Source organism: Carassius carassius, chromosome 14, assembly GCF_963082965.1.
Source record: "Carassius carassius chromosome 14, fCarCar2.1, whole genome shotgun sequence".
Classification (NCBI taxonomy): Eukaryota; Metazoa; Chordata; class Actinopteri; order Cypriniformes; family Cyprinidae; genus Carassius; species Carassius carassius.
Window position 1 is genome coordinate 32867386 of NC_081768.1, and position 12282 is coordinate 32879667.

General features: G+C 45.5%; 1 protein-coding gene across 1 annotated transcript in view; it reads left to right on the forward strand.

The window, feature by feature from the left end:
* The window catches only part of LOC132157526 (myosin heavy chain, fast skeletal muscle-like), a 317123-nt gene that overhangs the window by 171716 nt on the left and 133125 nt on the right, over positions 1 to 12282 (forward strand). The gene's annotated exons all lie outside the window — the stretch shown is intronic.

The window sequence follows — 12282 nt, forward strand, 5'->3', positions numbered from 1 at the left end:
GGACCAACATTCCACAGGCCACAATCAACAACCTGATCAACTCTATGTGAAGGAGATGTGTTGCACTGCGTGAGGCTAATGGTGGTCACACTAGATACTGACTGGTTTTAGGACTCTCCAATACAGTATAAATGCACATTTTAGAGTGGTCTTTTATTGTGGCCAGCCTAAGGCACACCTGTGCAATAATCATGCTGTCTAATCAGCATCTTGATATGCCACACCTGTGAGGTGGATGCATTATCCCGGCAAAGGAGAAGTGCTCACTAACACAGATTTAGATAGATTTAGATAGATCTGTGAACAATATTGAAAGTGAAAAGTGTAAATGGTGACCCATACTCAGAATTCGTGCTCTGCATTTAACCCATCCAAAGCGCACACACACAGCAGTGAACACACACACACACACACAGCCTGGTTTCTACCAAGGTTTTTTTCTCCATTCTGTCACCGATGGAGTTTCGGTTCCTTGCCGCTGTCGCTTCTGGCTTGCATAGTTGGGGTCACTTCATCTACAGCGATATCGTTGACTTGATTTCAACCAGCCTGGGCCGCACCCCAGTTCTTACCGAAGCAAGCCTCTCTCACTTCTCGTTTACCAGTTTGAGGCTGCCTCCTCTAGCGGCGCAGACCGCGCGTCGTAAATCAATACATTTTCAGGTGAAGGCGCTAAATACAGGTTTCGCGGCTAAAGACGCCTTTCCACTGTCTCCGACGAACAACAAGGAAGTAATTCATTTCCAATGGAAAGTAGTGCGGGAGCTGCGTGGAGTTCTGATCACATACATATGCAGAAATTTTGGATCCGATTTGAGCCTCGGATGCGTTCAAATATTTGAACTTCTGCGAATAGACCGTATGCAACGCCCGACCGGATACAACGTATTCTAATCAAAACTATCAGTGTGAGGTCAGAATTACCAATATTTTGTTTATTGTTTGTTACTTTAACATTATTCTTTAAACAGTATTTCTGTAAAATGGTGGTTTATAATAATTATGGGAGAAATAATTATTAAACCATTATTTACGTTGATTAGTCCCATAAAACCTACTGTTTTTATTTTGGGGGTCATCTGATTTGTGACAATGCATTCATACATTAATTATATTCATTAAAATTATTAATTTTACCATGGTGAATATGCCAAGGTAACGGTGGCTGCACGACCAGTTTGAAAGTTCTGTGCGACTGCCGCTAGAGGGAGAAATGCGACAATCGTGGAAAGGGGGCTTAAAGTTTGTTAAATGAGGTTATGACGTAGTTCTGTCGGATGACGATGCCATTTTTTACCACGAAGCCAAGGCATTTTTTCCAGAGTCGTCATCCACACTGAAATGCCCAAAGATATTATATTTGCCTTATCGTGCATGTTTAAACCTCTCTGAAATTATATAGACATAAGTTTCATGCATTATTTCGGCAGGACCAATTTATTTAGGGACATATTTCACCATTTACGGGCGTGATCACGGGCCTTTAGTATTGAGCTCCCATCGGACGCCGGCGAGAGACTCCTGGCAACACAACTTTACCCTTTCCGTCTTGTGTCCGGAGAGGCTTACCCGCTTGATGCCTTGAGTATTGAGCTCCCATCGGACATCGGCGAGAGCCTCCCGGCTAGACAACCTTACCTTTTCCTTTTTACGGTTGGCGAGGCTTACCCGTTCGGTGCCTTGAGTATTGAGCTCCCATCAGACGTCGGCGAGAGTCTCCCAGCCACATAAAGTCTGGCGGCTGTCCTTTCCGCTATTGCTTTTTGGGGGGTACTCTAGGTTTGGGCCATTCCCGAGCTCAGAGCCCTTCCCCGGACAGCACACCAAATATGCATTATAATACTTCAGCTAATTATATGTAAGTGTGAACTCATGAAATGTTGTTTCATTAACAAGGTTTGGAGGAGCATGTCAGATACTTAGCCTAATTAGCACAGGTGGGGAACCACTTAAGATAATCAACCCTAGGGTATTAATACAGCTGACTTAGCCTACCTGTCTCCATTGACGGTTTATCAGCATCCCCCTCCACCCCATCTCCTCCACTAGAGTTCAGTTTTTACCTTATATACGGGGGGTAGTCTAGGTTCGGGCCATGCCTTTAACAGATTTGGATATTAGAAGCATATTAGTGTGTTATGTGTAAGTTACTGTAGGTTAAAGAGATGGGTCTTTAATCTAGATGTAAACTGCAAGAGTGTGTCTCTTGCCAGAGTTTTGAGAACGCAGCGGACGTGAAGGATTATAATGTGTTCAAGAGCTCTAGCTGTAACGGAGGCATGTTACAACTATATTATAACGCCCCCAATTATCTAACTGGATAATTGTAAACATCAAGAGTGTCTAAGGCTCTTCCTCAAAGTGGGGAAGTGGAATCAACCTAACAACTGGGCGTAAGAACAATTGAGTGTAGGATTTCTCATGAACTCTGACCCGAGCAGTGCAAATTTTTCCGTCAGGTCCAGCCAACGTCTCAGTCACTGTGCCTACAGGCCAGAGGGCACGAGGAAGTTGGGGATCAACAATGAGAACCAGTTGGCCCACAGTCAGCCTCTGCCATCCTTTTTCCACTTATGCCGATCCTGCAAACATGGGAGGTAATCTTGGATGAAGGCAGTCCAGAAACGATCTGCTAAAACCTGGCTGTGTTTCCATCTGTGTCTTCCGACCAGGTTGGTAGAGTCGAATACGACTTGAGGTAAGGAGGCATCATGACGGCCCATAAGGAGTATTTTCGGAGTCACTGGGTCCACGTCTTTGACATCAGAAGATACGTAATCAAGAGGCTTGGCATTTAGAATGCAGCACTGGCTCTGGCACCGTTTGCTTTCACAGAATGACACGTAGTGCAGTCTTTTGAAAAACTAATGGAATGCATAGTTGATATAAAAAACTGGATGACGAGTAATTTCTTACTGCTAAATTCTGAAAAAACAGGTGTTAATTATAGGACCTAAAAACTCTGCTTGTAATAACCTAGAACACTGTCTAAGACTTGATGGTTGCTGTGTCAATTCTTTGTCAACAGTTAGGAACCTAGGTGTGCTATTTGATCGCAATCTTTCCTTAGAAAGCCACGTTTCTAGCATTTGTAAAACTGCATTTTTCCATCTCAAAAATATATCTAAATTACGGCCTAAGCTCTCAATGTCAATTGCAGAGATGTTAATCCATGCATTTATGACCTCAATGTAAGATTATTGTAATGCTTTATTGGGTGGTTGTTCTGCACGCTTAGTGAACAAACTACAGTTAGTCCAAAATGCAGCAGATAGAGTTTTTACTAGAACCAGGAAGTATGACCATATTAGCCCGGTCCTGTCAACACTGCACTGGCTCCCTATCAAACATCGTATAGATTTTAAAATATTGTTTATTACTTATAAAGCCCTGAATGGTTTAGCACCTCAGTATTTGAATGAGCTCCTTTTACATTACAATCCTCTACATCCGCTACGTTCTCAAAACTCAGGCAATTTGATAATACCTAGAATATCAGAATCAACTGCGGGCGGCAGATCCTTTTCCTATTTGGTGCCTAAACTCTGGAATAACCTATCTAATATTGTTCGGGAGGCAGACACACTCTTGCAGTTTAAATCTAGATTAAAGACCCATCTCTTTAACCTGGCTTACACATACTAATATGCTTTTAATATCCAAATCCGTTAAAGGATTTTTAGGCTGCATTAAGTAGGTAAACCGGAACCGGGAACACTTCATATAACACCCTATGTACTTGTTACATCATTAGAAGAATAGCATCTAGGCTAATATTTGTCTGTTTCTCTCTTTTTCCGAGGTCACCGTAGCCACCAGATCCAGTCTGTATCCAGATCAGAGGGTCACTGCAGTCACCCGGATCCAGTATGTATCCAGACCAGATGGTGGATCAGCACCTAGAAAGGACCTCTACATCCCTGAAAGACAGCGGAGACCAGGACAACTAGAGCCCCAGATACAGATCCCCTGTAAAGACCTTGTCTCAGAGGACCACCAGGACAAGACCACAGGAAACAGATGATTCTTCTGCACAATCTGACTTTGCTGCAGCCTGGAACTGAACTGCCTGCATACAGACCAGTCACCAAAGTCACCAAACCAGTTCAAAAACAGATTCAAGTGTGGCCAGAAGGGTCATCAGAGGCTCTTCAGTTTTGACGCCACTGACTGGAATATGTTTAACCCTCTGGAGTCGATTAACGCGTATACGCGTTATGAGTCATTTTCTCCTGATAACCCTGAAAAGAACTTAAATTACACTTTCAGTTTTGATCGTACATATAAGAGCAATACATCAATCGAATCTGTAAAGGGTATACTTTTTTTGTATACAGAGATAATAACAACAGAACTTTGTGCACTTATAAAATAAAGATAACAAACAAGGTGTGCTGTCTGCAGCCTTTGTCTGCGCTGATCTTCATTTACAAACACGTCATTCAAATGAAGTGTAACTCAGTGAATACTCAACGAAGAGACATGAGAGATATATCTATAGAAAGCCTGACATTTCTACTTTTAAACTAAACACGTGCCGCCGAAAATAAATATTTTGTGATTAAGTAATCCATATGAAAACAACGCAATGTCTGTTTTTCAAGTCTCCCTTCATTATCTTCTAATTTGACCACGTCCCCGCGCTGAACGGTCTATTCAGATTCTAATGTTTCAAACTGAAGCGCGCGGCTTGAATAGGCCCATACAACAGAAGACAATGCAGCCAGACTGTTCTTCTAGTTCTTTTTTATTTTACTGTTTGCTTCGCGATGAGAGGAATAAGACATAATTCACCCCAAAACGATGTGATGCGGTTGAGAATTTGAGATTTGGATTTCCTCAGAAAAAAAGGATGAAGTGCTTTATTCAGCAGAGATCATTAACATGAGTAAGTCTCTTTTTATTTATTTTTATACTTGTACTAGTTTTCACATAACGTGTAAAGATTTTACTAGTTAGACTTTTTCCAAAGACTTTTTAGACAAACTATAATTCCTGACTAAATGTATAATCAAGTGAAACATTATGAAGTTTCAATAACAATATACAATACTATACCATTCAAAAACTTGATGTAAATAATATAAATGTAACAAATAAGGATAACTGTAACAAATGTCAAGTCACCTTTATTTATATAGCCCTTTAAACAAAATACATTGCGTCAAAGCAACTGAACAACATTCATTAGGAAACCAGTGTGTCAATAATGCAAAATGATAGTTAAAGGCAGTTCATCATTGAATTGAGTGATGTCATCTCTGTTCAGTTAAATAGTGTCTGTGCAGTCATTTGCAATCAAGCCAACGATATCGCTATAGATGAAATGACCCCAACTAAGCAAGCCAGAGGCGACAGCGGCAAGGAACCGAAACTCCATCGGTGACAGAATGGAGAAAAAAACCTTGGGAGAAACCAGGCTCAGTTGATCCCCCAAGGGTAACATATAAAGCGTGAAGAGTAGCGGCCCTAGTACTGAGCTTGTGATCAATATGATACATCTTCATTCACTGCTACACTGCAGCACTAAGATCCAATAGAACTAATAGAGAGATACACCCACGATCAGATGATAAGAGCAGATCATTTGTAACTCTTAGGAGAGCAGTCTCAGTACTATGATACGGTCTAAATCCTGACTGGAAATCCTCACATATACCATTTTTCTCTAGGAAGGAATATAATTGTGAGGATACCACCTTTTCTAGTATCTTGGACAGAAAAGGGAGATTCGAGATTGGTCTATAATTAACTAGTTCTTTAGGGTCAAGTTGTGGTTTTTTGATGAGAGGCTTAATACCAGCCAGTTTGAAGGTTTTGGGGACATATCCTAATGACAATGAGTAATTAATAATAGTCAGAAGAGGATCTATGACTTCTGGAAGCACCTCTTTTAGGAACTTAGATGGTATAGGGTCTAACATACATGTTGTTGGTTTAGATGATTTAACAAGTTTATACAAATCTTCCTCTCCTATAGTAGAGAATGAGTGGAACTGTTCCTCGGGGGGTCTATAGTACACTGTCTGATGCGATACTGTAGCTGACGGCTGAATGGTTGCAATTTTAATGTTGTGGTGTTGGGAAATTTCAACACTTGTTGAGGCTTTATTTTTTTGTTAATTTAGCCACTGTATTGAATAAATACCTGGGGTTATGTTTGTTTTCTTCTAAAAGAGAAGAAAAGTAATCGGATCTAGCAGTTTTTAATGCTTTTCTGTAGGATAGGTTACTTTCCCGCCAAGCAATACGAAATACCTCTAGTTTTGTTTTCCTCCAACTGCGCTCCATTTTTCGGGATGCTCTCTTTAGGGTGCGAGTATGCTCATTATACCATGGTGTCAGACTGTTTTCCTTAACCCTCCTTAAGCGTAGAGGAGCAACTGTATTTAAAGTGCTAGAAAAGAGAGAGCATAGTTTATGTTACATCATCAAGTTGTTCTGAGGTGTTGGATATGCTAAGGAATTCTGATACATCAGGAAGATAACTTAAAAAGCAGTCTTGTGTGGTAGAAGTGATGGTTCTTCCATACTTGTAACAAGAAGTAGAATTTACAGTTTTGGCTATATGAAGTTTGCACAAAACTAAATAATGATCTGAGATATCATCACTTGGCTGCATAATTTCAACACTATCAACATCAATTCCATGTGACAGTATTAAATCTAGAGTATGATTTCGACAATGAGTAGGTCCTGAAACGTGTTGTCTAACCCCAATAGAGTTCAGAATGTCTATAAATGCTTATCCCAATGCATCTTTTTCATTATCAACATTGATATTAAATGACCAACTATTAAAACTTTATCTGCAGCCAGAACTAACTCGGATGTAAAATCACCAAACTCTTTAATAAAGTCTGTATGGTGCCCTGGTGGCCTGTATACAGTAGCCAGTACAAACATAACAGGGGATTTATCATTAACATTTGTTTCCCTGAATAATGTTATATGAAGCACCATTACATCAAATGAGTTATACTTGAAGCCTGCCCTCTGAGAAATCCTGAAAACGTTGTTATGTTATGTTATGGCCCCCCAACTGAGCCTGGTTTCTCCCAAGGTTTTTTTCTCCATTCTGTCACCGATGGAGTTTCGGTTCCTTGCCGCTGTCGCCTCTGGCTTGCTTAGTTGGGGTCAGTTCATCTACAGCGATATCGTTGACTTGATTGCAAATAAATGCACAGACACTATTTAACTGAACAGAGATGACATCACTGAATTCAATGATGAACTGCCTTTAACTATCATTTTGCATTATTGACACACTGTTTTCCTAATGAATGTTGTTCAGTTGCTTTATAACAGTAATCTTGGGGGGTGGACTCATTTAAAATAATGTAATCATCAGGTTTTAGCCAGGTTTCTGTCAAACAGAGCATATCTATATTATGATCAGTGATCATATTATTTACAAAAGTGTTTTCGTAGAAAGGGATCTGGGGCCCGTTCTTCGTACTTAACGTTAACTCAGCTGGATTTGAATGTTGACGATTTGCCTTGATCTTGGATCATTTGGTTCTTCTAAGCTCATCCCGGAGCTGCTGTCATAGCAACAGGTCCGTAGCTTAAACCTGCTCGGGAGCAGGCTTATTTCATGTAAACAGGATTAGATCGCTTCTTTTCAACCAGAACTAATACTCAAAATATGTCTGCTACCACCGCTACTTTATTACAAGAGTATCGTACTGATCCAGGGACAATAATTTAAAATAATAATCATTTAAAACATTATTTAAAAATAATATAAAAATGCTGTGTAGTCCATAACTGTCACGGCTTACGCTGCTGGAAGGAACACGGAGCCGAGGGATAAACGAAACAAGGATTTATTAACTCAAACATAGGCAAGGTAAGTAGCAAATAACAGGTGGCAAGTGGCAAGTGGCAAGTAACAGGTAACAAGTGGACAAGTAGACAAGTTAACAAGTAGACGAGTGGACAAGTAACTAGTAACGAGTAGACCCGACCAAACAGAACTGAAAGGACAAGGCTTTTATACAACGGATAATAGGGAAAACACAGGTGGATGGAATGACTAAATTAACAGGGACATGGAACACATGCGGAAATGACACACCTGGGAACTAATCAAACCACATAGAGACAGAAACTGGGTCACAGGGGCAAAAACACACAAATTGAGTCCAGGTGTGTGACAGTACTCCCCCCTCCCGGTAGGTGCGTCCTCACACCGTAGAAACAACAAAGGGAGGCGTGGGTGGGAACTTGGGAGGAGGTTCCGGTGGAGGACAGCCTCCCAGGAGGGGGCCAGCAGACAGGGACTACAGAGGAAGGAGCCAGGGAGGAGACAGGAAGGATCTGAAGCAGGAGGTACCCAGCAGGACCCAGGCCACAGCCATAACGGCCCAAGGTGGGGCCGACGATGGAAGGAGCCATGGAGGAGGAATGGTCACCGACTCCAGGGACTCGACCCACGGCAACGGAGCAAGTGGAGGAGGAGCCCGAGGCGGAGACGGAGAGCCGAAGAGCCAGGGTGACGGGGAGGAGCCGGAGTTCCCAGGCGGAACTGATGGCTCTGGTGACTGACGCGGCGATGTGGATCCGGAAGGCCGCGGTGAGGCCAGAGTGACCGAGGACTGAGGTGTAGCCGAGGGGATGAAGGAGCCTGACGGAGCCGGAGGGGCGGAGGGATGAGGCGAAGCCGGAGGAGTGGAGTCCCGAGGCATAGGATGGACGACGCCAGACCAAGGCGGAGCCGGAGGGACGAGGGAGCCAGGCAGAGCCTGCGGACTGCCGGGCCACGGCGGAGAGGAAGGAGCTAGGAGCCATGGTGGAGCCGACGGGTCAACGGGCCGAGGCGGAGTCCAGGCCTCAGAGGCTGGAGGCGGAGGTGAGGGAGACGCCGACCAAGGCGTCGCTGGAGGATGGCGGTCCCGCTGAGCTCGCACCACAATGATGGTAGGCTGAGGGCGAGCAGAGGGGCAGCCAGACGACAGCGGAGGAGGAGGCAGGAGTGGGTGGGAGGGTGGGAATTTTGGAGGAGCAGGCATTGGAGTAAGCTCTGGGGCTGGAGCCCTTCCTGGGCTTAACGGAGGATCAGGAGCCTGTCCTGGGCTTAACGGAGGATCAGGAGCCCGTCCTGGGCTTAACGGGGGTTCAGGAGCCCGTCCTGGGCTTAACGGGGGTTCAGGAGCCCGTCCTCGGCTTAACGGAGGATCAGGAGCCCGTCCTGGGCTTAAAGGAGGATCAGGAGCCCGTCCTGGGCTTAACGGAAGATCAGGAGCCCTTCCTGGGCTTAACGGGGGTTCAGGAGCCCGTCCTGGGCTTAATGGGGGTTCAGGAGCCCGTCCTCGGCTTAACGGGGGTTCAGGAGCCCGTCCTCGGCTTAACGGGGGATCAGGAGCCCGTCCTGGGCTTAAAGGAGGATCAGGAGCCCGTCCTGGGCTTAACGGAAGATCAGGAGCCCTTCCTGGGCTTAACGGGGGTTCAGGAGCCCGTCCTGGGCTTAACGGGGTTCAGGAGCCCGTCCTGGGCTTAACGGGGGTTCAGGAGCCCGTCCTGGGCTTAACGGGGGTTCAGGAGCCCGTCCTGGGCTTAAAGGAGGATCAGGAGCCCGTCCTGGGCTTAACGGAAGATCAGGAGCCCTTCCTGGGCTTAACGGAAGATCAGGAGCCCTTCCTGGGCTTAACGGAGGATCAGGAGCCCGTCCTGGGCTTAAAGGAGGATCAGGAGCCCGTCCTGGGCTTAACGGGGGAACAGGAGCCCGTCCTGGGCTTAACGGGGAATCAGGAGCCCTTCCTGGGCTTAACAGAGGATCAGGAGCCCGTCCTGTGCTTACAGGAGGATCAGGAGCCCGTCCTGGGCTTAACGGGGGAACAGGAGCCCGTCCTGGGCTTAACGGGGAATCAGGAGCCCGTCCTGGGCTTAACAGAGGATCAGGAGCCCGTCCTGGGCTTAACGGAAGATCAGGAGCCCGTCCTGGGCTTAACTGAGAAACTGGCATGGGTGAATTGGAAACCCCCTCATTTTGACCCATTTGGCGCTCCACATTTTGCTCCCTCGTGGTGGGCAGTGTCGCCGGCTCTCGCACCTGGTCTGACGGGTTGCTCTCTGGCTCTCCGTCATCGGTGGGCTCGGGCTTATGCCTCGTACCGTGGGGAGATTGTAGGCTGGGCTCTGGGTCCAGAGTGGACCTGGCGAGATCCTCCATTGGGCCGACCGTGAGAGGTGACCCATTTCTCACCAGATTCCACTCTATGAATGCGGCGAAATCCTCCCGAGCACCATCTTCGGGCGACAACGCTCTGCACCTGGAGTTCAGGCTGGCGTGATAAAAGGTGCAGAGCGCGTGGTCCGGGTAGCTGGTGGCATTAGCTAGCACGAGAAACCGTCTAGTATGGTCCTCGAGAGAAAGTCCCTCCTGCTCCAGCAGGAGGAGGAGGTATTCGGGGCGATAGAGGGGATCCATGACACACTACGGAAAGAAAAAGACTGTGAAAAAACGGAAAACAAAACGGAGGGAAAACACGCAGTTTCTTTAACTTTTTAGGTCGGGTCTTCTGTCACGGCTTACGCTGCTGGAAGGAACACGGAGCCGAGGGATAAATGAAACAAGGATTTATTAACTCCAACATAGGCAAGGTAAGTAGCAAATAACAGGTGGCAAGTGGCAAGTGGCAAGTAACAGGTAACAAGTGGACAAGTAGACAAGTTAACAAGTGGACAAGTAACTAGTAACGAGTAGACCCGACCAAACAGAACTGAAAGGACAAGGCTTTTATACAACGGATAATAGGGAAAAACACAGGTGGATGGAATGACTAAATTAACAGGGACATGGAACACATGCGGAAATGACTAGACACACCTGGGAACTAATCAAACCACATAGAGACAGAAACTGGGTCACAGGGGCAAAAACACACAAAATGAGTCCAGGTGTGTGACAATAACAGCCTACTATAGACACAGCCAGTTTTACTCACTGAAATATTTATTTGTCATAAAATTATTACTTCATAATTGTATTAGAGTCTTACACACATGCTATACAGATAATAGAGTCGTGCATTATTTTGAGTGATGACTGCTATTATAAGAGTGGCTTGATGGAGTGCAGGAGATGCAGATAACATGATATTGACTCTTAAGAAACTTTCATTAATTAATACTGTCACTTAACAAATCTGTCCAAATATAAAATGAAATGAATAGATAATTTCTACATTGAAATAAAAATGTAAAGACTGCACAACTTGTTACGTTTATGAACTTTCTGTTTCCTTATTTGGTCTTCCTGTGCTTGTTTTGGTTAATTGATTATTCCCCACCTGTCTCCAGTTCCCTCATTACCTTCTGTGTGTTTAAATACCCGGTCTGTTCAGTTCTCCCTCATCCGTGATTGAATTTGTATTGTAACCTGAATGTGCATCTATATGTAACGTCCTACTTACTTGCTACTTACGTGTGTCTTCCTCTGAGTTCCATGTTGGATATCCCGTGTTGGATATAATAAAGCCTTATTTCATTTATTCCTCGGCTCTGTGTTCCTTCCGGCAGCGTAACCTGTAACAGAAGACCCGACCTAAAAAGTTTTCCCTCCGTTTTGTTTTCTGTTTTTTCTTTCCGTAGTGTGTTGATGGATCCCCTCTATAGCCCCGAATTCCTCCTCCTCATGCTGGAGCAGGAAGGAAGTTCCCTTGAGGACCATACCAGACGGTTTCTTCTGCTAGCGAATGCCACCAGCTACCCGGACTACGCGCTCTGCAACTTCTATAACACCAGCCTGAACTCCAAGTACAGAGCGTTGTCGCCCGAAGATGGTCCTCGGGAGGAATTCGCCGCATTCGTGGAGTGGACTCTGGCGAGAAATGGGTCACCTCTCACCGTCTGCCCCATGGAGGATCTCGCCAGTCCCACTCCCGACCCAGAGACCAGCCAGCCACCATCCCGCCGCACGGAGCCAGAGCCCACCGCAGCCGCAGAGCCCGAGCCATTAACGGACAGGGTGCAGGACCTCGAGAGCGCGACTGACCAGGTGTGTGAGCCGGCAACACCGTGCATTGTGGGAGTCCTGCTCACACTTCCGCGACTGAGGGTGAGCTGTATGCGGTCTCGGGAAATTATATGGAGCAACTATTGGATCTTATGGACTGGTCTATGGAGGTATGCCCTGAATTTTCTGTTTCTCCACTGGTTCCATCCAGCCCTGATCCCCTTGTATACCCTCTCAGTTTCCCACTCCTACCTCCTCCAGTCAGTTCCTCTGCTCCATCGCCGCTGGTTCTGCCCAGCCCTGAATTTTCAGTTTCTCTGCTG